This window comes from Panthera leo, chromosome D1 (assembly GCF_018350215.1).
Source record: "Panthera leo isolate Ple1 chromosome D1, P.leo_Ple1_pat1.1, whole genome shotgun sequence".
Classification (NCBI taxonomy): Eukaryota; Metazoa; Chordata; class Mammalia; order Carnivora; family Felidae; genus Panthera; species Panthera leo.
The window spans coordinates 17,896,455-17,921,786 of record NC_056688.1 but is presented as its reverse complement, the minus strand read 5'-3'; the positions used below and the strand labels follow the sequence as shown (position 1 = coordinate 17,921,786).

At 53.0% G+C, this 25,332-nt stretch overlaps 1 non-coding gene across 1 annotated transcript; it reads right to left on the bottom strand.

Annotated features, from left to right (window-relative positions):
• Positions 1-3,951: 3,951 nt before the first annotated feature.
• TRNAR-UCG lies at positions 3,952-4,036 on the bottom strand. Its single transcript has one exon. It is a non-coding gene; the product is annotated as a tRNA-Arg (tRNA).
• Positions 4,037-25,332: the final 21,296 nt, after the last annotated feature.

The window sequence follows — 25,332 nt, the reverse complement described above, 5'->3', positions numbered from 1 at the left end:
AGATCTCTCAAGTTTGTCGACTTGCAGACCTTAGTTTCAGCTTACATTTCTCGTGAATATCTGTCGCAGCCTCATGATTTTTCCACCTCCTGTCATCTAGCCACCCTACCATCCCCAGAGGATCTCAACCTGTTCCCTTATGGATAAATCCTTGCCGGTGGCTTTCTGGTGCCCTTAGCCTGACACAAGGCCCTTCACGTCTGATCTCTGCCACCTCTCTGGCTTCTCTCTCCCTTGCACCTTGGCTCCAGCCTGCCAGCCGTTACCCAGACACAAATTCTCACTCAATTCTGGGTGTCTGTTGAAGCTCTTCCCTCAGCCTTACTATGCACTGAAAGGGCGGGCCTACGCCGGCCGACTCCATCTTGTTCTGTGTTCTTCACCTTGACCACGCCTCCTCCCCTTGAGTAACCTCCCGCTCACCTGTTCAAACTTCCTAATCAAAACACGCCCCGGTGACCTGCGTAACAGGACTCCGACCCTTCCCCAGCCAATCGGCTGAGGCCACAGCCATTACCTCACCAACTGCCCCTAGACCCCAATAAAACCTTTGTGCTTTTGAAACTCGCTCTCTCTCCCCAGTATCTCACCGCTGCATCGGTGCAGGTAGGGGATTGAGCTCCAGCTAGCTCAAATAAAGGCTCTTTTGCTTTTGCATTGGACTCGGCTCCCTGGTGGTCTTTGGGGATCACGAATTCTGGGCATAACAGCACCACCTCTGTTTCTTCCCTTGGCTGCCTCCTGTACATCCTTCTGGACTCAGCCTAGGTGTCACCTCCTCCAGGAAGCCCTCCCCATTCCCTGAGTTTGCCCCTCAAACATACTCACCTGTTCTCCTTCTCCACTGAGCTTCTCAGGAGCAGAGCCCGGCTCCCTCCTGACTTTTCAACAAGGCCTTACTGGCAAATGATCAAAAGTGATCAGAAGTCAGATATGGGTTTGATTCTCAGCTCTTCCATCTGGGAAGGTCATTTCATTTCTCTGAATCACAACCGCTTCCTTATTAAAACGGATAACGAGGGCGCCTGGGCGGTTCAGTTGGTTAAGCTTCCGACTTGGGCTCAGGTCATGATCTCACAGTTCGTGGGTTCAAGCCCCGCATCAGGCTTTCTGCTATCAGCACAGAGCCCGCTTTGGATCCTCTGTTCCTTACCACCACCCCCGCCTCTCCCACGCACACATGCTGTCTCTCTCTCTCTCTCTCTCTCTCTCTCTCTCTCTCAAAAATAAATATTAAAAAAGCAACTAAAACAGCTAACAATATTATCGTAAGACTTGGGGCTAAACGAATTAATGTGTTTAAAGGATGTCGCACAATGCCCAGCACCAGGTAAGCGGTCTGTTCTCGCCGCTACGTGTATTTCCTCGGTATCCAGCACATAGGGCATGTTTCAACCACTTAGCCACGCTTGCTGAGTAAGTGACTGCGTGAAGGGAAGAACAGCACGTGGCTTAGAGTATCTTCACCAGCCCTGGCCCTTCTCCCCCAGATGGGCTTTGGTTTGTTGGTAGCCTGTTTCATGTGGGTCCACAAAACCTGGGGGCTGGTTCACACTCCTAACATCAGATGTATGCAGTGTAGACAAGAGTCAAACCCCGATACGTGGATGGGTAAGCAGCAGGAAAGAGAAACACGGATAAGTCGGAGGGTCTCTGGGCCACCCTGGGGCTTGGGGAGGAGAGAAGCAGCTGCGGGAATGGTCGTGTTCTTCTGGAAGACAGACAGTGTCCTATGTAAAGAGGCCTCCCCCGTGTCTCCTTGTCTTTGCTGCGTCCTGACCCCTGGGGAATATGTGTGCTGCTCCTCTGTGTGGTCTGGGAGGCCCTTCCTCTCCACAAGACCCTCTCACAGCTTTTGCCTTTGCCGGGGCAGAGGACGCCCAGAGTGGCTCTCCAGCAGCAGAAGGAACTAACGGGAACGGAACGGCTCTGGTCAGCAGCACCCCCGCTTCCTCCGAGGCAGGAGGGCAGGGGGCCTCGCTGGTGGGTGGGCAGGGCTGGTGGGTGGGCAGTAGGGCCAAAGTAGGAGGGAAAGAAGAGAAGGCGGCTTCAAGCCCAGCAGGAGCTGCCCCCAGATGCAGATCTAGAACACAAGGCGGGAAGTCTCCATCAAAACGGGCTGAACTTCAAAGTCTGCCGCAAGCTACCCTCTCCTGCCTGCCTCAACCCCCCGGGGAACTGGGAACGCTCGCGTTCCTGTTCCAAAGCTGCTGCCTCTGAGAGCCACCCTCCTACGGAGACCACACACAGGGGGCTGGCCAACTCGCTCCCCTCCCGGGCTGTTTTGCAATTTTAATTTCTCACCTTCCTAAACAGCCAAGATTGATAGCATACTTGACAGAAATATTTAATTTTCCAAATGCCTATTATTCAAAGGCTGTGGAAATCTCCAGCCCTCATATTTCTGCATTAATATCCATCTAGCGCCAAGGCCAAAGAAAGATCTTCCCAGAGGCATGGGAGAGGGGAAGAGGAGGAGGGGGAAATCCTGGGCAGAGAGGAATGACCCCTAGAAAACCACCCACGAAGCTCACACCACTCTCCTAAACCAAATCAAACGTTTAGGCTTTTTATCGTTGTTATTAACATCCCCGAGTGGTTACTACATGCCAGGTACGTGCTAAGCGATTTTAACAGCTATCTTGTCATTTAATTCACAACTCTGTGAGGCAGCCACTGTCACTATCCCATTTCTGAGATGAGGAAACTGAGGCACAGAGTAATCTAAAATCACCCAACCAGTAAAGGGAAGGGCTGAAATTACAGCCCCCATTTTTACCGAGTCTTACCCACCATCATACTGTCTCTTTTGTACACATGATAGAAATACTCTTTTTCTAGTAAGTAGTACTTCTATGCTATAGTCAATTTCATCTCCTATCTCATTAAGTAGATTCACTGATAAATTCAGTGTGCACATATGTCTGAGGTCCCTGTCACACACGGAGCACTGCTGTGGGGAGAGCATAACACACGGAAGGTGAGGTCTCTTGTCTACCATGATCTGAAAATCCATCTGGAAAACTGGTCATGTATGATCCCTGCGCAATCTATACAGATATCGAATCATTATGTCGTGCACCTGACACTAATATCATGCTAAATGTCAATTATGTCTCAATAAATGAACTTAAACACCGGGCATGTCTGCAAACAAAAAAAAAACAAAACAAAACAAAAACAAAAACAAAAAAACCCAAACCGGGCATGTATGCAAACAATGCAGCAACAAAACAAAGCAGTCTGATAACACCACCTACCCAGGGGACTCAACTCTGAGATCAAAGAAGAAACAAGACTTCAAAATAAATAAGAGACCCTCCCAGACTCCACTCTATGCCTAATGCAGATAGAGTTTATTCACACTAAATGCAAAAATGGACATGAAGACCAGGGGGGCAGGCAGGCTGGCAAGGGCGACAAGAAGCAACTGGTAAAGAGGAGAGAGGAGAAGATCATGAAACAGACAAAGGACCCAAGAAGTTAGTGGTTTGGGGCACGTGATGTGGGCCACAGAATATCCGGGGGATAGCTCATGTTTATCATAATGACCCCGAGTAATGAGAAAAATGATCAAACTGTGTTCTGTGTACAGGGAGCGCCCAGGTGGCTCAGTCGGTTAAGCGAATGAATGCCTCTTGATTTCCGCTTAGGTCATGATCTCACGGTGCGTGAGTTCGAGCCCCACATCGGGCTCTGTGCTGACAGTGCAGAACCTGCTGAGGATTCTCGCTCTCCTTCTCTCTCTGTCCCTCTCCCCTGCCTCTCTCTCTCAAAATAAATAAATAAACTTAAAAAAAAAAAAAAGATGCCTGTTAGTGAAACTTTTTTCTTTTAACGTTTATTCATTTTTGAGAGTCACAGAGAGACAGAGCATGAGCAGGGGTGGGGCGGAGAGAGAGGAAGACACAGGATCCAAAGTGGGCTCCAGGCTCCAAGCTGTCAGCGCAGAGCCTGACGCGGGGCTCGAACCCACGGACCGTGAGATCACGACCTGAGCCGAAGTCAGACGCTCAACCGACTGAGCCACCCAGGCGCCCCTTAGTGATACTTCTCTCATGGCCATTTGGATGGCAATGTTTAAAGTGGCCAAAATATATATATATTTTCACATTTTGGCACTTAAAGAAGGAAGTTATACCCTGTAACTCATTCTGTAGTGAAGCAGCACAGCCTGACTAGGACTGGGAGCTCCCGGTGGAAAAATTCTGTCTGGCCCTCTCTGCTCAGGACGCAGCACTGGTAAGCACCCGACAAAACATGACCGGCCTTCACAGGGGTGCTGGTGCCCACATGCCTCATGCATGCACAACTGAGAAGATAGAGGAAGCTGGGGAGCCCGGGCCCCCTCCAAAACCAGGCCTGGGGAGCCCAGGACCTCACTTTCCCAGCTCCCAGGAGGCCGAGCTTAGAGCAGAATTGCCCCTCCCTGGCCCAAGGGGGTCTTTGCTACCCCCCACGGAGTCACCACCACCATTCCTTCTCTGGAAGGAATCCTAACATAGGTTGTCAGCACATAAGAAAGGAGGTGCCTCTACCTCCCTTTGCCTGCTCCTAAATGGATCTAGTCAACTGCTGCCTGGAAAGGTGACGGAAACAAAGCCAAACAACAAAGCAAAAAGGTGAGCGTCCCTTTGGTGAGCAAAGCTCATCACTATGGTGAGGCCCTATCAAGGACCTCAGAAGTCTCTGTAAAACCACCCACTCACAGGTGATGAGCCAGAGCAAGAAGAAAAGTAAGACACAAGACAGGCACCCACCGATGGAACCCATGCCATGTCCGAAAGGTGAAAACGTCTGCCTGCTTTCTTTCTATGTGAACCTAAAACGTCCCCTGAAGCCATCTCGCTCCCCTCTGTCAACTGAATACTTTGAACCATCACGGGCACATCATCGACTCACTTGTTCATTGTTCATTGACTCACTTGTTCATACCTCTACGTCAGCACGACTGAATGAACCAAAAACAACCATGAGGCTTTTTACTTACTTCATAAGGGGGAAAGGAGCTAATATTCCCCGAGCACTTACTCTAATACAGACACTTCACATAGGCTCGTCTCATTTAATCTCGTAATAGCCCTCTAAGGTAGATATTATTTCCATTTTATGCGTTTAAGAAAACTGAGGCTCAGAGAGGTTAAGCAACTTGCTCAGAGCTGCAGAGCTAGAAAGCATCAAAGCAGGGGTTCTGTTTCCGGACCATCTAACCCTGAATCCCAAGTGCCACCAACAATGCCTTCTCGGCAAAAGAGCAGAGAAAGGCCTCTGGGGTCACGGGTCTGGAGACAAGGAAGACCCCTCTCACTTCACATAAGAATGTTCTTCCTTTCTGGCCTAAGCTCGTCTGGCATTTCAGGGGCTGACTTTCATGATAAATGGGCCCAGGGCACACACGAGATGTAATATGTCTTGATTTAGTGAAGCGCTTGATAGGTCGTCTGATGAAATTTTACTTGCAAAATTAATTCAGATTGTCTTGGCTGGGTGCTCCCGTCACCCAGACGGCAGAGAGGCTGAGACACTGTAAACAAGTGGTCAAGAGAAGAGGCTGGGACGGCAGGAGTGCAGCATCAGAGGCAGGTGACTCCAGCAGCAGGAAGTAGAGGGTTCTTTCCCCTAACGCGAGGACAGGTGCCTGCAAGAGGTGTGCAGGGAATGGAAGATGAGCTGGACATGAGAGGCCCTGGCCGGGGAAGAGCGTTCGTCCTCGGTGCTTGCCAGTGGCAGGGGGCAAGGGAAGAGCAAAATGACCCCCAGGGGCTCCTGCAGTCCTTAATTCTATGTGGTCATCACACAGGGCCCAGAAACGCACTGATGGAAGCAGAGGAGAAAACAGTCAGCCTCGGAGGCTGACACGGGGCAGCTCCAAGAGGCAGCTGCCTGCCTGAGAGTCAGGGTGATCTAAGCCTATCAGGCCAACTTTGCAGCGGGAACGGGAAGCGGGTGCCTTCCAGGGGCAGGAGGCTGCCCGGAGGGGTCAGCCAAGTGGGGGATGTCAGCCCACCCCAGGAAGGGGAGGCTGGAGGCCCAGGAGGGAAGGGTGGCAAGATGGAGCAGGGGGGAGTGACTGAGGAGGAGGAATCAGAGGCGCTAGACTGACACAGGGGCGGGAACGTGACTGCCACTCACAATTAAGGACAGAGTGGAGAAGAGATGAATTACTGCAATTATGAACCTATGGAGCACAGCAGGAAAAAAAAAAAAAGAGAAAGGAAAGAAAGAAAGAAGGAAGTGTTCTCCTGTCCTCTCGTGTGCATGCATAGTAGGTAAGAGGAAAGAGGTGCCATTTTTGTTGTCCTAAAGCAAAGGCTAGGTGTTAAGCCCGCTCCAAAGACAGATGTCACCCAGGATGTTGAGGAAGTAAGCAAGAACCTAGGGACGAAAGGAAACTAGGCAGATCCAAAAGGAAGCAGGTGCCAGAGAAACCCTCATCCCCGTCTCTCCGTGGCGTTGGCAGGAGGTAAGCGGAATTGATCGGATAGGGGGTGGAGGGGTAGGTGCTGCCTCCTGGACGCACCCTGTGTCATCCTGGCAAAATGACTTGAGCTGACTTGCATTTTAAACGGCTCACTCTGGCTGTGATATTAAGAATAGGCGTGGGGGGGGCAGGTAGGATGCATGGGGAGGGGGAGAATGGAAGCAGGGAGGTGGAGAGGGAAAGCAAATGGGACTGGGGTGGTGGTAGCCAAGAGAAGGGGTTAGATTTGGGGCATATTTTGAGGATGGAGAAAACAGGAATTGCATATGGGTATGAGATGAAAGGAATCATGAATGAATGAATGCATGCCCCAGTCTGACTGCATTATTATGTGGACCCAGGGGCAGTAACCTTTTCCTTACCCAGGCTTACCCCCACCCCTGGCAATCTTCTCTTCAGTTTAAACCTTGACCTATAGCCCACCCCTTCCAACTATCTGATCCCCGGCTTTCATCCAAGTTCAACAGCCCTTTGTATGCCGGCATGGAAACCTAATCACCACCTGAAAGTGTATTTCTCTAAGAACCGGTTTCAAGTCGCCAACAGCCAATTTGTAAATAAACCACTAGAAATATGACCTCTACATAAGTAGGAAGGGCCCGTATAAACGCTGTCATTGCCTAAATCGTCAAATCCAAGGCAAAGCAATTTCTGTTGCCCCTGAGACTAATGGCCTGAGCCCAGCCATGATTCTCAGTGGGCAGGGGCATCTGTAACGGTGACGGTGGGAACAAGCCCCAAGGCCTCTCATGATGACAGAGTGGCTGGGGACAGACATAAAAGGAACTTGCATACTTTGTGCCACTCACAGCTCTCCTGGGAGGCGACAGAACTGCAGGTGGAGGGCAAAGCCTCTGCCCCTCCTCCCACCTCCCTATGGAGACACTGGACGCTTCTCAATTCTATCTGCCAAAGAAACTGCCTAGAAGTGGGTAGGTCAGGAAAGGCAGGTGGGCCGGGAGAGGGAGGGATGCCTGCTGTGTGCATCTGGCAGCAGCCTCAGCCCCACTGTGAATTCTACTGAGGGAAGATGAGCAAGTCTGGGAGTGCTGGCTAGGCTAGCCGAGCACATAGCAGACCCGGTAGAAAGCTTTCTTAGCAACCTCGGTGCAAATCCGACTCAGAGAAACAAAAGCCAGACCTCTGAGTGCTGTGTCAGCTGCGGAGATGCTTCTCCACTCCTCCTCTGGCCCCGCTGCCTCACCGTGGCTTCTGGTTCACCACTCAGTAATGAGAGCTCCCACACCTAATGAATAAACAGGAAGCCGCTAGCTGGGCTCTGCATTCGGAATCCCAGCCTGCGAAGAGCACAGAAACACCGTGCTTTCTGGGGCTTCACGTCTCCATTTGTGGGAGCGAAGCATGAAGTCATGATAAGGATGGGTCAACGGCACAGCGACACCTGCACTTTGACCCAAGCGTGCAGAGCCCGGAGGGCGCGTGGGCAGCAGCTTGTGGTCTGGTCTCCCAGGCAGCTGGAGCAGCCGCCCCGCCAGTGGGCTCCCGTGGGCCACCCTTCCAGGATGCTGGCATTACAGTGTGGCTGCAGTCTCCTCCCCAGACCTCCTCCAGGGATGGCCTCCCCACACCCCCAAGCTGAGCACATTCCTCATCTGGCAGGAGGCGGAAAGATGCCCAGGAGCTCTCCAACCGAGCCCCTCACAGGAGACCGGAAGGGATCAGGGCCCCGGACCTCCCCCCTTGACTTTATGCCACACACCAGCTTGGGGAGAGGGAAGAGAAACTTGGAGAAAAAGAAAACCCAGGGGGAGGCAGGAGCCCGTGCAGGGCGGGGGTTGGGGGGGGGGGCTATAAGACTGAGAGACACTGTGGTCCCACACGGAGATCTGACCACCACCCTGACACCAAAACAGAGGGCGGAACAAGCTAGGACACATGCAAAGGCTTTCATGGCAAAGAATAATGAACTGCCCCCGCCGACTATTCAGAGCAGAAACTTGTCCCTGCCAGTGATAGCCTGGGTTCAAAACACTCGTGCGATCCACGGATATTTTTGCTAATCCCGTCTGGGCCTGACCTTAGTTTTTTAATGTCAGATATTCATCCACCTTTCTTTCATTCAGGGAGCTTTGTGGCTGCTGATAGCATGGGGCAGGTACCAGGGGGCGCTGTGGAGGTAGGGGGGCCGGTGGGGGGTGGGGGTGGCGAAATCTACAACATCCGCCTTAACGTAAGTGTCCCTGCAAGGAACCCATCACAGCAGCACCTCCCTCCAAAGTGGTTTCTTGGGTTTACAGCCTGACCTTGACCCTGGGGCCTGGACCCTCCCCCGGCCCCTCCCCCACTCTGCCAGTGTTGAGAGCCCACAATCTGTTGGGAGCCCACAGTCAGCTTCTGTACAGGGTGAGAAATCTCGGGGCACAGGTGACAGACGGGCAGGCAACGCGCAGTTACTCGGCCTGTTCAGAGTCAACAGTACCAGTCCTCACTCCTGGCCTGTTCTCTGACCCCTCTTAACTTCTCCCCGCCTCTCCAGGCCCAGAGGACTCTCTCACTCACAGCTCCAGGCCCTGAGGAAGACAAGTGCTGCTTTCTGGTTCCAAATATAACCCCCGAGTTCAGATCATAACTTCTTTTTCCTACAGCTTCTTGGAAAATTAACTGATTTCTCATTTCTCTAGACCTGGGTCTGGTTCCCTCCATATCTAACACTGTTGATCCTCTGACCCCACTCCCTGTTGCTGCCTCCTCCCTTTCCTTCACCGCTCCAGCTGGCCCCTCCACCTCTCTCCTGGAAACCTTCTCCTCTCTCCCGGGTGGCCTCCACGTAAACAATTCTAGCCTCGGGGACTGCCTGGAAGCAAGCCACACGGTTGGCCACAGCATCTCCTCATCCCTTGTGGTTTCCATGGCACCGCCTCGCCTGGTTTTCCTCCCTCAGTCTCCCCGAAAGGCTGCCCCACTCACCCCATAAGTGTTGACTCTCAGGTTTGGTCAGTGACCTTCCTCCTCCTCACCCCACACTCTCCCGTGGCGATCTGTCTAAACCCTCACTGCTGCCTGTTAGCTGATGACCCCAAACCTTTATTTCCAGTGTCTCTTCTATCTAGAGAGTTGGGGGATATGCATCATTATACCGCGTTATAATGATGCATATCCCCCTTGCAAATTACCCCTAATCCTTCGCGCCTTCCTCCCCACCTTTTCTCACCTAGCTAAATCCCAAGTCCCCCTGCCCTCAACTACACATCTTCTCCATGCCCGCACCTCAGCACCCGAACATTTCTGGACAAACCCACACGACCAGCTGGCTACTAGCACCTTAGTGTATAACCAGAAGCTTCCAATAGGCGCTCATCATTGTCCTGTCTGCAATTCCCCCCACAGATCCCTGGGAGAGCGACCCCAACTCCCTCAGACTGGCATTTTACGCCTTTGCCCATCACGTGTAGCTCATGGCCTTGACCCCCAGTCCACCGAGAACACAAGTCAACAGGAGCCCCCTAAACTTCCCACCACCTGGTCTACAGACTTGCCTCCGTCTTTTGTCACATTCTCTGTCATCCGTCCGACTATACGCCAACCCATTTGTTTTCCAATCCCTCCCTCTTTCAAGGTCTTCATTCTGGAAGTCACCCCCTCTCCCCTATTATCAGTTTGGTCACCGTACCCCTTGTCATTTCCATCACTATACACACGCGCTCTGGCGTGGAAATGCCAGGAAAATGCGCTCAGAGCACCTGGGTGGCTCAGTCAGTTATTAGGCATCCGACTCTTGGTTTCAGCTCAGGTCACGATTTCATAGTTTGGAAGTTCAAGCCCCGCATTGGGCTCTGCACTGACAATGCAGAGCCTGCTTGGGATTCTCTCTCTCTCTCTCTCAATAAGTTAAAAAAAAAATAGAAATAAAAAAAATAAAAAATAAAACGCGCTCACTGGCACCTTCCATTCCAACCCCCAGCCACGACTCCTGTCCCTGCGTCTGCTCACAGCATCCCTCAAAGACCTTCCCACGCTCTTTCCCCCAGTCCCTTCCTCCTGTCTGCTCTTCCGTAGCTCCTGTCTGGCTTCTGATCAAGGTCCCCAAGGACCCCCCTATTGCCAAACCCTGCAGACACTTCTGGACTTGTCTCCTTCCCGTGTGACCCCTCAGCACCATGGACGCCGTTGACTGCTCCCTCCCCTCCCCATTCTCCAGGCCCTCCCCCGCCGTGAGATGCTGGGTACCACACTGCCCTGGCCTCCTCGCTCCCTATCTCCATGATGCTCTCTCCACTTCTGCCTGGCTCTCAGCCCCCAGGGCTCTGTCCCCACCCATCTCTATTTTCTCCACACGTTACCGTCTTTCCTCCTAATCATTGGCGACTCCCCAACCTGGACCTCTAGCCTGAGTAAGAGACCCACATCCGACTGCTGACCTGTTATCCCTGTACTCGGTCATATAATCAGCATCTCAGATGGAGAAACCCCAGCCCCTTCCTCCTCAAACCTGTCAGATGTCACTTTGCAGCCTGGTCCTCCTCCTAGGCGCCCCACATCCCTCCAGATCACTGGTGGGTGGCGGTCCCGCTGATTTTATGCCAGCGTGCACCGTGACCGTGGCATCTGCCCGCTCGGCCACCACCAGCCCCCGTGTTTAAGCCACTTCTCCCACCTCCTGAGTGGTCTCCAGCTCCCACTCTCACCCCGCCACGGTCCCTTCTCCCCATGGCTGCCAGAGCGGTATTTTTCAAATATAAATCAGATCCTGTCACCCCTCAGCTCAAAATCCTTTAACGGCTTTTCATTGCACTTGGAATCAAATCCACGCAAGTGACAAAAAACCCAACTCAAACTGGCTTGAATGATAAAAGCTAATTTATTGATGGCAGAGTGGCTGGACGTGTTGCAGAGCTTACGTCTTCATACCTCGATATCCACGGGTGCCTTTTCCAGATGGCACCCCGGGCAGCTGGGGGTCAGGGGTCGGGGGGGGGTGCTCAGGCCCAAGGGGCTCTGTCCGCTCAGAGACTGACCCCCCCCCCCCCCCGCTCCACTGGCTGCCCCCAAGCCAGCCCTTCTCAGCCTCCGCTCTTTTTTGTCCCAGGCTCCTGCTATGAGCTGAGCGGCATTTCGGGACACGTCACCTTTCCAGGCTCAGGGCCGGGATGCTGGCTGTACCTCCCCTTGCTCTCTCCTTCTCTAAATCCTTTTAAAGGAAAGAGCCCTTTCAACACCTGCTACTACCGCTCACATCTGGCCGGACGTTATCACTCTTTCTTTGCTACACTTTGCATCTGTCCACAACTGCCACTAACTGGGCCTCCAGGGGGCATGTCTCTTACGGGAGGACCAGCCAGGAAAGAGAGCATCCTTCAGAGCCCACGATCCCTCAGCTGCCTGCCACGGTGAAGCAGGGAAGAGGGAAGACCCGGCCCCGCACAAGACCACAGGCCACGTATGGCGCCTGGGCCTGCGTGTCTGACGGGCATCATATGGGCGCAGGTGTTCTTTGCCCTTTCTCCCCTGCAAATTCCACCTCCTCTGCTGAGCGACTTTCGATGAATCTCAACCCCTCAGGACTCTGGTGTCCTGTCTGTAAAATGAAGGGGCTGGGAGAGTGACCTTCGGGCCTATTCCGGCTCTGACATGCAACATTTCTCTGGCCTAGAACGTGAGTCTGGAGTCGTGCATCCGCACAAAATGTCTGACCCCAAAGAAGGTTGCTGATGCAACATAAGGGGTCTCGGGGCTGGGGTAGGCGGCCCAGGGACGTGCCTCCACTTTAGGGCGTGTGCCCTTCAGGTCTCTCTGGAGACCCCCACTCTCCACCTGTTGGCCCTCCATACTGCCATCACAATACCCTTCCCAAAACCCCAACAGGGTCCCGTCATTCCCCTTAGACCCTCCTACCTCGAAAAGAACGTTCTGATCCCCCCCAGCAAGGCAATCGGGAACCACGCCGCCTCCAGCCGCTACTCCTCTCCTCCCTCCCGCAAGCCTGACGTCCAGCAGAGCGAGACGGTGCGCCCTTCTCTGACCACCCCTCCTATTCCCACGCCAGCATGCCTTGGCTCGGGTGTTCCCTCTGCTTGGAATCCCTTCCCGGCCTCCACGCCTTTTCCTCAACTTCATGCAATTCTACCTAACGATCAAGGCTCCGCTTCAACGTCCTCTGTGCGTCCTCACCCACCCCTGCCGCACGGTCAGAATTAAAGGCCCATCACCTGGACATCCGTGTCCCGGGCCTTTTACTTATCTACACGCCTACCACAGCCAGCACTTGTAACATGGCCCGAGGCCCGGTGCAGGCAGGGCAGGGGGGGGGCGGGGGAGCAGGGGCCTCTGGAGAGTCTGGCAGGCCTGAAGGAGCGGCAGGCTGAGTTGCGTCCTGGCACCAGGTAAAGACTCTCAGCTGGATGCCTGCGCATGCGTCTCCCCGGCGTCCTTCCCCCGTGTGTGCTCCTTCAGGAACACTCGGGAGTCCCCCCGACAGAAGGCCAGGCAGCCTGCTCACCCTGGCAGGAGCCCAGCAGCCGTGCGTTGCACATTCCCCTCGCACCCAGCACATTTATCCCGCTAATGAGAAGTTTCTTAAAGCTCTAACAAGGCTCTCTCCGCCGAGCAGGTTCATAGCAGATTCTTATGAAAAATAAATTCAGCGCATTAGTGGACCCCCAGGGAGGGGCCCGAATGTACCAAATACCGAGCAGTTGCTGTCTTTTAATTAAAAAATAATGATGGGCTCACGTAATTTCTGGTCTCTCCCTAAGAAAGATTTTCTGATGTTCCGTGCAGAGAACGCGCATGTTTTTGTTAGGACTAAAAACGACCTCTGAGTGGCTGGAAACAGGAAGAAGTCTTCCGTGCTTTGGGCTCACCAGCTCCAGGCCCCGCTCGGGCACCTTCTCCCCTCGCTTATCCGATCACTGTCTTGAAAGCGTGTGTGAGACCTCACGCCGGTGTCACCAGCCTGAGGGAGTCCCGCTCTGCTTCACCACATTCGTCTGTCTGTCCCTGCAGCCATCCAGCCGCCCGCTGAGGTCCCCGGGTGCTAGGAGCTAGACACGCAGAGATGCCCGAGGCAAGGTCTCCGACCTCCGGGAACCCAGGGTCTAGCTGCAAAGAGAGATGTCAAAACAAACTAGCAAAGACACTAAAGGCCACGGTGGAGGTCTGTCTGCCCGGGGTGCTGAGGGGGGCAAGAGAAGAGGAGTGTTTTCTAGGAAAAGCTTCCAAGTGAGGCTTCCTGGTGGAGAGCACCGCACCGGCGCCTGAGGAGGAGGACGAGGGGAGGAGGGGAGACAGAGGAGGGAGCACTCCGTAGTGGGGCGGCCCAGGCAAGGGCCTGTAGCAGACCAGGCGCCAGCGTGGAGAGGGAAAGCTGCTGGAGCCCGGGGGGGGGGGGGGGGGAGGTTCCCGGGGGGAGCCTCTGCACGCAGGAGGTTTAAGCTGGACGGCCAAAGCGATGGCAGAGCCCCCTCACCGTTCGGAAGCTGTGCTCGGTCCCAGAACCTGGGATTAGAGATCGAAGTCCTAATTGGTTTCTCCAGCAAGATTCTGAATCTTGGAACTATAAGACTTCTTATGTTTCCGTTTTAGAGCCTGTCCGTGGAGGCCTAAAGCACCCCCAAATTCCCTCCTTAGTCCTAGGAACCACACAGTAAGGAGCTGGAGGTAGATGGGAGGGTGTCTGTGACTCAGAAGGGGCAGGGACACGTAGAAGTGTCCACGGCCCCAGGCACCATGCTTGTGTACACCAGAGACTCCAGTCTCCGCCTTCCACACACTCTGTGTGGCAGGACTCCCACGGGGTCACGCTGTGCCCAGCCCCCTCAAGGTGCTGCACTGCGGCCCAGACTGCAGCCCCCCTCCTCAGAGTGGATCTCTGGGGAGAAGGAACCGGGCCATTGGAACAGCAGGTGCAGAAGCCACACACCCACAGCCTGGCAGGAAGCGGGCGAGCACGGTCCCTCAGGAAGTCCCTTGCTATTCCAGAGGGAATCGTTCCAAACTGTCTGGTCTGTTCTCACAGGCTCACCCTCCCCCCCCTCTCTCCGCCTCCTTGGAACACACCCCTGATCACTTCTCTGGACCACATCTAGTTTTAGGCCATTTTTCTTGAGGTGCAGCCCTGAGAAATCCACAGGCAAACCCCCATCAACGGGGGATGAATCGACGAGTCTGAAATGGCTCAATTAATGCTGTAAGGGGTGGTTTTCAGCAAGGGAGGATGTCATCCCAAGGGACCCTGGGGGGGGGAGGGGACGGGGGATGCAGAACCCGCTGTGTCTCAGGGCCAACACCTGGACCAACCACAAAGACCAAGGATTCCTGGTTGCTGGCCACAGAGGTGCCTCCGGGAGAAAGTGAGGGTACCCAGGCCACACTGTGGGGCACCTGACCACAACGTGGGGCCCACAGGTGAAGTGTGAAGCCCTCAGGCCCTGAGCCACGCCCCTCGCTGAGGCGGGAAGGACCCTGTTCCATCCACGGCTCATCACACAGCATCAACCGAATGAACTTCTCATTATGGAGTGCAGCTCAATGGTTCTCAATAACTCTTGCTCTGTCTTCATAAAGCCTGAATTAAAGAACCTCTAGGTGTTGTTATCTAAAGATTCTTGGAATTGGTGGTCCCTACCTGACAATTATAATCAAGATTTCTGGAGTCCTGAGTAGTTAAAACCTAGTAAACAGCTTCAACTCCTCCCTTTCCAAATTCATAGCTGTTGCTATTTCTTTCTTTTTTTTTTTAGAGAGTGATGTTTATTTTTTTTTAATGTTTTCATTTATTTGTGAGAGAGAGAGAGGCAGAGTGTGAGTGGGGGAGGAGCAGAGAGAGAGGGAGACACAGAATCTGAGGCAGGCTCCAGGCTCTGAGCTGTCATCACAGAGTCCGACGTGGGGCTCGAACTCACGAGCCGCGAGATCATGGCCTGAGCCGAAGTCGGACGCTCAACCGACTGAGCCACCCAGGCGCCCCTGTTGCTATTTCGTATAAGAGACAGGGAGTCTGAGAGCAGGGGTCCTGGAGCCAAACTGTGTACATTAAAATGTCCTCATTTTCTGGCTGTGTGACCTTTGCTGAGTTACTTAACATCTCTGAATCTGTTTTCCTCACATATAAAGAAGGGTGGGGTGCCACGGTGGCTCAGTCAGCTAAGCAACCAACTTTGGCTCAAGTCATGATCTGGCAGTTTGTGAGTTCGAGCCCCGCGTCGGGCTCCGTGCTGAACGCCTCAGAGCCTGGAGCCCGCTTCGGATTCTGTGTCTCCCTCTCTCGCTTTGCACCACCCCCCCAGCTCATGCTCTGTCTCTCTCTCTCGAAAATAAATGAACATTAAAAAAATTTTTTTTTGAGTAAAAACTAAAAAATCATGAATAAGGGTTAATAATAATAATGTCTTAAAGCCCTCAGAATGGTTGCTTACTACGTCACAATTCTTCAACACATGTCACTCATTATTACTGTTATTAATTTTACTCTCCATGGTAGGATGATTGAAGACTCCCACCCTCTCACATTTGCCTCGCTGTATTTTTAAACGATCTTCAACGAGCATCTATCATTTTATAATTAGAAACAAAGTATCTTAGGAAAATAACCTTCCATTAAATTGACTTAATATAGTTTCAGCCAAAAGAACAGTCTAAAGACTAGAAGACAAGGTGGTTTTGAGTGAGCAGAGCTCCATGCTCGGGATGACTCCCAAACACACAAATGTGCTCTCAGGGGCACCTGGGTGGCTCAGTCGGTTAAGCATCTGACCTTGGCTCAGGTCATGACCTCATGGTTCGTGAGTTCAAATCCTGCATCGGGCTCTACGCAGACAGTGTGGAGCCTGCTTGGAAATTCTTTCTGTCTCCTTCTCTCTCCGCCCCTTCCCTACTTGCGCACATTCTTTATCTCACAATAAATAAAACTTAAAAAAAAAAGTGAGTAGGACCAGCCCTGCCCTGAGGAAGTGCCTAGTCGTCTGGGGAAACAGACCCAGGAATAAACAGTGTCAACACCCTGAGTGACAGGTGCTCCAGGAAAGTTGGTTAAGGTTTAGTGGCGGCTCAAAGGAGGGGCAGTCAGCTCTGCCCAGAGGGAACAGCCCAGCAAAGGCTTACACTGGGTTTTAGAGAATGAGTAGGAGTTTGGTAGCTGGGGAAGAAGGCAAAGACAGAATAACACCAGCAAAGTCCCTGAAACCTGAGCTAGCACAGCACATTCAAGAAATTATACCTAGGGGCGCCTGGGTGGCTCAGTCAGTTAAGCATCCAACTTCAGCTCAGGTCATGATCTCACAGCTCACAGGTTCAAGCCCTGCATCAGACTCTATGCTGACAGCTTAGAGCCTGGAACCTGCTTTGGGTTCTGTGTCTCCCTGTCTCTCTTAAAAATAAATAAACATTTAAAAAAAAAAAAAAGAAAGAAAGAAATTATACCTAAACCCTGTGCCTGGACCCCAACCTTCGGTGGGGGGGGGGGGGGGGGGGGGAGTGGGGTGTTGTAAGGGGGAATACACTGAAGTGATGAGCAGGGCCAGTTGGGGCGGGCCTTATACAACAAACAAACAAGTGGTTCTTTGTATTTTTTTGTATTTTTTTTATTTTTATTTTTTTTATTTTTTTTTTTAACGTGTATTTATTTTTGAGACAGAGAGAGACAAAGCATGAACAGGGGAGGGGCAGAGAGAGAGGGAGACACAGAATCCGAAGCAGGCTCCAGGCTCTGAGCCATCAGCCCAGAGCCCGACGTGGGGCTCGAACTCACGGACTGCGAGATCATGACCTGAGCCGAAGTCAGACGCTCAACCGACTGAGCCACCCAGGCGCCCCTGTTCTTTGTATTTCTGAGGTTACAGCCCTCTTTGAGAACCTGATGAATGCTGTCAACATTGTACCCCGACCCTGAACCCTATCAGTGACCCCTACGTGCTAATAAACCCCAGGTTACAAACCCCGGGTGAGCATCCTCAGGAAGAAACTTGGTAATATGACCACACCCCTTTGCTGAGAGCCTGCACTGTGTGGTTTGGGTTATTTCCCCCCCTTAAAGCAACATGCCATACTTTCTCATGATAAAGCCACCCTGCTCTCTCCCGGCTGGATGCCCAGCTCTGTGGGACCTCGGTGATCTCTTGCCAGACCCTCTGACAAACCCGGGGTCACCATCACGGACAGGGGCTCAATGAACCGAGGCCAGGCCAGCTCACAACGGGCTCTGTTCTCATCCCCATCTGCCCTACCCTATGCCGTCTGTTGCCAAACACTTTCTGCACCTGTGACAAAGTCATAGCCAGCCTCCCCCCCATCCCAACAGTAACTCAAGTATTTTTAAATTCCTTTTGGTGAGCAACCTTGGAAGGCCTTCAAGAGCCAAACAGCCTACAGCTGCCGGTTCCCTTTACCTGGCTGCCTCCTTACCCCCCAAAGGGATCCACTGAACCGCCCCAGCACACACGCCCTCTGCAGAGACCCACTGTCCGGCTCCCAGCGGAGGCATCTGCCTTCTGTGTCTGGCGACCCTGTTCAGCTGGGAGAGGCTGACATGGCTCTGAATATTTAACCACTTTAAATACCTTGGATAATGATAATAACTTTGCCGATGGCAGCTCGAATTAAGCTCCGGATCAAATAGGATTTGTGGGACCTAAAATACTTCCAGTTAGATCCCTGGCCAGCTTCCCTCACGGTAAATGGCCACAAGGGGCAACTGTGTATCCCAGGCAGAGCACTGGACTTGGGAGTCCAGCTGTAAAGAGGGGCGAATAGTACTCTTTCCCATGGTGTCGTTGTAAAAAGCAAAGGAGACTGTGTTTGCAAAACGGCTTCCTTTGGTGACCCATTGTGACACGGATATGAAGGTAAGGGACCATTACCACTGAGAGTTTAAGATGCTCACGGTTCATCCACAGGGGTCCACCCTGTGATTTTCTGGACCTCCTACCTAGAACCTCTTCAAGACCATAGTGACGCAAGGCCCAGGACCATCCCATGAAGCTACCCCAGCACCCCAGCAAGGGGGGCTGTGCTCTCGTCCTACAGGGAGATGATCCCTCTTAGGGCACCTTCCCCTCAGCAGAGTGCCCCAGTGCTAACCTCCTACCTTAGGGAGCCCTCTCCCAACCAGAGCCTGAGTCCTCTCAACTGATCTAGAAGTGGCTTTGGCCTTGGGGATTCCCCGGGAGCTTTGGGGGCAGGTAGTCAGGGCCACTTCCCTTCCCTTGCACAGAATTTCCCAGCACAGAGAGTCAGGAGAAAAGAAACCTCTAACCTGGCCCCTGGCCCAGCGAGGACACTGGCCTTCCCTCTGCCGGGAGGCTCCTCGCCCATCCTGGGATACAGTCGGAGCCCTGAGTCCTGGCCTGGAGTCACCACTGTCATCGTGCAGACTCAACTTGTCAATGAATCGCACTGACTCGCCCATGGAGAAACGAGCCCTTCTTTTTCTCCTGACTTCCTCCTTCGCTAGGATGAGCTCTAGGTGACTGACCAAGTAGGCTGCCTGTTTAAAGGTCTCAGACAAGCAGCAAACTCCAGCCCCTGGCCTATCTCGGCACTTCAGAAGGAGAAGGAGAACCTGAGGCAGTGTGCCCGGCCAGCCCTAAGAGGCAAGGAAGCCAATGATAATGGCTAATGCAATACAGACAATTTCATTACTAATGTGAAAATTGATTCTAACTCACGGAGAAAGAAAGGGGAAATATGCTTGGAATGTTAAGTCCCAAGGATCTGGAATGGCTGGATGTGCCTGCCCTGGGAGAGGGAGGCTTCTGCAAGGTAGACCTCGTGGTGGGGAATCAGACACCTGCCTGGTGTGGACGGGGGTGGGGGCAGGGGTGGCCCCGGACACTGGCTACCTCCCTATACAAGCACCTGCCTGTAACCAACTGCTGTGCTCCATTTTCCTTCCCAGGAACGGACAGCATCTCCACAAACATCCCCCTCCCCACTGACCTGGTACCAAACCCGTCTGAGAAAGGAGACCCACCTGGAGACAAGCACAGACCCGGAGGGATGTGCGGAGCTTCAGACACGGTGGGTGCCGTCAGATGCCTGTTTCTTCCTGTCTCCAAAGAAAGCCTTCTGCCCTCATTACGGCTGTGTAATGTATGAAAGTCGGTGGCTGTGACATCAAAACACACTTTTGTTTATTAAAGCTAAGTAATTAGGCCGAGGTTCTTATTTAAACACTGGCCTTGGCAATAAATCACAAACTTGCTCTGTGGTTTTCCTTGCTGTATGACATACGAGTATCTATACATCCCTGCCCTCCACCCTGGCTGCATCCTCTCAGCAAGGAAAAGGCTTGTTTGTTTGGGCGGTTTTTAGGAACAAATGAGTATACGTTCCAACCTGTGCACAGAAGAATGTGTATTTATTCTACAACAGATTCGCTCATTCATTATTGAGCAACTACTTTGTGCGTGGCGTGGGGCCAAGACGGAAGCGACGAGGGGAAGGCAGTTCCACGGTGTGGTGGGGGTGGGAGGGCAGCTTTGCAAACGCACGGCCATAATGTATACATGCACATACACCTGGCAGACGTGGGTAGAAAGTGTTGGGAGACCAGAAGAGAAGGAAGGCTTAATTCTGTCCGGGGGAGGGGGGTGGGGTTTGGAAAGAACTTCCAGGGGGCATTTGCGTCTGCTTCCAGGGAGGACTCCCCTAGGCAGTACAGAAGCTGCTCTGGCGAGGTCCCCGAGGTCGCATTCATACACATGCATCTGCCTTGTCTTTGTGCCCAATAAGTAGCAATGCAACATCCCTATTAAGGACAGTGACTATTTTGTTTAAAAAAAATTTTTTTAATGTTTATTTATTTTTAAGAGAGAAAGAGAGAGACAGAGCATGTGCAGGGGGGAGGAACAGAGACAGGGAGGGAGACACGGAATCTGAAGCAGGCTCCAGGCTCCCAGCTGTCAGCACAGAGCCCGACGCAGGGCTCGAACTCACGAACCGTGAGATCATGACCCGAGCCCAAGCAGGACGCTTAACCGACTGAGCCACCCAGGTGACCCTGACTATTCTGAAGCTTGCTATGCAGCTGGGACTGTAGTGTATTTACACTTCTCCAGCTAGGTGCTTTCCCCACTGACCACCACCCACATTTCCCCCCGCTTTCCATTCCCTCAATTTTAAACAATCCAGTAGCCAGGTAAGGAGAGGATGATGGAGCTGTGGGAAAGAAAAGGAGGAGCCCTATATGTCCACTCGTGGGGCAAAGGGTAAGGGACAGTGACACAGAGAAGTTAGGCTCTCTCCTTTAGCCACACTGCAAACCTTCAAACGTCTGAAGCAGCCACGGGGAATCTTCTCTCCCACCTTCCTGCAGCCCCTTGCCACCTTGCCAGCCTGCTCCGGAATGCACTGCGGCACTTGTCAGCATGTCTCAGAGCGAGACTCTTGGCACGGAGCACAGAGCACCGTGAGCAGGCTCTCATGAGGGTGCAGGGTGGAGAACAGGCCCCTCGGCTGAGCACGCGGTGGTCCTCAGCACGCACTGGGCGGCCGGAGCTCGTGGTCAGCCCCACTGCCAAGGATGTGCGAGGCCCGGCCTCCCCATCCTGCGACCATGTAATTGATTTTTTAGAAACTCTATACGCAAGACTTCCCATTCGCTCAGGGCTAATTCCATCGTCTTCGGTTTGGGCCCATCTTTCTGCCTATCGATCGTTCTACACGCTGATTAGTTCAGCCAGTGGGGTAGCCCTTTCCTGGCCGGCCTGGTGCCACGTGTGAATTTGACAGTCTGCCTTCTCTCTCCCCATCCAAGACCTCGATAAATATGTCACCCGGGACGGACCCAAGGATGACGCCCTTGGCACTAGAGACCTACAGAAAGGGCTCAGTTAACATTCGTCACACAAATATGAGTTCTTGCTAGGTCTATCCCCATCCTTAATCAATGCCCTGGGTCCGAATGTTCAGCCAGCTATGAATCCACCTGTCTGTACCGCAGGGGAGTTTATAGCCTTCCCTTCCTTCCTTCCTTCCTTCTTTCCTTCTCCTCCTCCTCCTCTTCCTCTTCCACCTTCTTTTTTTTACAGTTTTCCATCTTATCCCTAAAGACACCATCAAGACATGGCTTAAGACCCTCTGAGATTAAGACACCCATGTCTAAGATACTCAAACGTGGTAAGCTTTTGAAAAAGAAAGGGAGGGGGCTTGGACCCGGCGTGTTCTTCCTGAACTGCTCCCAGCCCTGGTGGGTGCCTCTCTTGTCTTCCCAGAGCTCCAAAACCAGCTGCTTCACAGACTCTTTCAAAATATTGGCGGAAGAGGGCACCATACTTATTGTTTTATCGTATTTTTTAACCTTACCTTTTCCTTCTTTGTGAAAACATTTGCCTGTCTGCAGACTTCCAGCACCTCTCACCCTCTCCACGATGTCTCAGCGCGATGCTTCCAGAACCGCCTCTACGCTTTCCCACTGCTCCCCGGAGAATGAGTTTACAGTCACCTCTTGTTGGTCCTGGTTCCCAGTGCAACCCTGGCTTTGTCCCACCGAGGTATAAATGCAGCCAGGCGGCCAGCAGGAGCCCGCTGAGTTTACAAATACCTGATGCACATACAATCGTGCCTCCTGCCGAAAAATTAACACCAGGCCCGCTGACTTGAAGGCAGGTGACGGCTTCGTTTTCCTATCTTAAGGACGGCTCGTTGTGCACGAGCGAGGGGTGAATAGGCGTGGCAATGCAAATGTGAGCATATGTGCAAGGGTGTGGATATAGAAACTCGGTATTCACTGAGCTCCTGCTGTAATAATAATAGTTAATATTTTATATCACTTCGCTCAGGTACTAAGTGCTTCATAGATTTAACGCACTTAATCCTCACTACAGTCCTGTAGGTGAGTACTGCCATTATCCCCGCTTTGCAGCAAACAGAAGCCTGCAGCTGTAAGCGGGGGAGAGAGCTCTCGGGATGGGCACCCAAGCAGCCCGGACTCTGACGCTGGGCTCTCAACGACGGCTGCCTCCCCCTAGGCATGATTACAGACATCGGCAAGACCCCGTCCCAAGCCTTACACTTCATCTCCTCTAGACCACAGCGTCTTTACATCTAGACCCCCCACTACTCTGGGAACATGCCATTCCCACCACTGCGTGAACCACGTTTTCCACCACTGTGCCCTCTGTTCACACCACCGGCTCTGCCTGGAACAGCCTTTGTCCTCTTGCCCATTCAGAAAACTCCTATTCATCCTTCAAAGCCTAGTTCAATACCGTCTTCTCTGTGAATCGTGTCCTAGGGTCCCCCTAGGCAGAATGATTTGTTCCCTCTCTCCTGGGCCTCCAGCAAGCTGTCTGTACTACGCTATGGCAAGCCCGTCTAGATCAGGCTTTATAAACAGTGAAAGATTCTGGAACGGGGATGTAAGAGCTGACAAAAATAGCAAGGATAAGTCTGCGGGTTGTCTGGGGCTTTCACTTACTAATTCATTCAATAAATATTTACTAGATACCTACTGTATACCAGGCACTGACTGTTCCATTTTTTTTTTTAATGTTTTATTTATTTTTGAGAGAGAGAGCGCGACTGGGGGGGGACAGAGAATCTGAAATGGGCTCTGTGCTGACAGCAGTAAGCCTGATGCGGGGCTCGAACTCACGAACCGCGAGATCATGACCTGAGCCGAGGTCAGACGCTCAACCAACTGAGCCACGTAGGTGCCCCTGGCTGTTTTTGATGCTGGAGACAGAGCAGTGAATACAACACAGATATTCCTGCTTTCACGGAGCTTACATTCTAGCGAGGGGAAACAGACAATGAACAAAACAAGTAAAATATACAGCATACTAGCAGATAGGAAGTGCTGTGGGGAGGAATACAGAAGGGAGGGAATAGAGAGCAGGAGGGACAGACAGGGATGTTTTCCCTTTGGATCCTAGTCCAAGACTCATTCTCAGCTGCCACTGGAAGGTGCCAACCAGAATGCCAACCAGCAGGTGTTCCTTTAAGAAGACCCTGAACTTGGACAGGGCTTCGGAGAAACTGCAGGGCCCCTCAGCTGCCTCCCTTCCACCTCTAGCGTTGGAGACAGGGAGTCAAACCACCCCACTCACCCAAGGAGGTAGATGCGGATGCGAAAGAACATCTGAGGGCACAGCCAGAAGGGACACGTGTCCACAGCGATCACATCTAACATGAACTGAGTGATGTCTGTGCGCATGGGCACATGGTGCCCAACACTTTCCATGGATTATTTCATCGAATCCTCACAGGTCTATACGGTGAGGGCTACTGTTATTCCCCTTTAGTGGGGGAGAAAACTGAGGACTGGAGAAGTTAAACATCCTGACTAAGGTCTCTTGGAGTTTAAATGATGAGGAGGGGACTTAAACTCAGGTCTTTCCGATGCCGAGGCCACTATGCTGCCTCCCTAAGCCCCAGAAGTCATTAGTCTAGAGCTGCACCAGCTCCTGTTGTCTGGGTCACCCCCGACACATGCCCAAGAGCAGACACAAAGCGCAGCACAGAGAGAGAGGGATTCTCCAAGCTGAGCCTTATTCCAAACGGGGAGTCTGGACAGTCCTGGGGGGAGGGCTGGCTCCCAGGCTGGGCATTCAATTTTGCAGTCAGAATGAGGGGGGCCTGGCTGAGGAAAGAGGCTCCAAAACCTGCAGGCGGGCCCCCGCCAACGTCTCCCCTGCCTCCTCAGGCCCGCCCAGCGCTGCTGATCCACACCCCGACCTTGCCCGCTTGGTAAGAGGGTTTCCCCACTGCCCCCCTTAGCAGCCAAGTCATAGCGCAGACATGGTCGTCCAAATATGCCCTTGGCTGCCCCCATGGGGCTTCTCCCTCCTGCCAAACCCGGCTCCCCGGGGCTGCAGGGCTCCTGGTCACTGTTTCTTCTTTCCCCAAACCAGAACCAACTGCAATATTTTCACCTGCACTCCTGGCCACATCTGCCCTTGGGGGTCACGCACCCTCCCAGGCTGATCTCTTCGCTCTCCCGGCCCTGGTCCCTGGCCCACCGCACCCCCTCCAGGCGGGGGTCTCACTTCCGGGACTGGTCTGAAATCCATGCCCAATCGCTGCATTAACCGTGACCCAGAGCCCCTCCTCCTCGCTCTGGTCCCCATCGAGGGACCAGGTCTCCCAGGTCCCCCCCTCTGGTTCTCTCCTGATGTGAGCCAGAGCAAGCCCAAACCAGCTCACAAGACTAGGTGTGATACTTCTTCCCAACTGTGCCTTCAGCGACATCATCTTGGTAGTTTAAAATGGACTGTGGCAAGACCGTTCCCCCCATACACGGGTGTTCACACCGTGACGAGAGCGTTCACACCACGGCAAGAGCGTTCACACCGCGGCATTCGGTAAACACCACACATCAGGGCTTCCTCCAGAAGAGCTCCTTGTCAAACACTGACCAGCTCGCCAGCGGAAGTAAACCCTCCCAGGATGACCAGCTGTTCCAGTGTGCCCAGGAACATCCCAGGTTTAGTCCCAGGTGCCAGGAAACCCCTTAGTTCTGGCAACTGAAGGCACCCTCAGCTCTTTACCTCTGCTGATCTTCCTCAGCCAGTAAACCGTGCTCAGGCCTCTCAGGCTGAGGAACCCCTGGCGGAACCTGTGCCCCCGCCTGAGGCCTTTCCTGGTCTCCCCTCTCCTCCCAGCCCGGCCGTGGTGAGTGACTCCCAGCTGCCCCAAAAGAAGAGTCTGAGACAGCAAATGGTGATGAGAAAAGGGAACCCTCGTGCGCCGCTGGTGGGCATGCAAACTGGTGCAGCCGCTGCGGAAAGCACTATGGAGGCTCCCCCAAAACATTAAAACGTGAACTACCACATGATCCAGCCATCCCACTTCGGGGTATTCAGCCAAGGACGATGAAAACACGATGCCAGAGCCGTATCTGCACCCCAGTGTTCGCTGCAGCCTTATTCGCAACAGAAAAGACACGAAAACGGCGT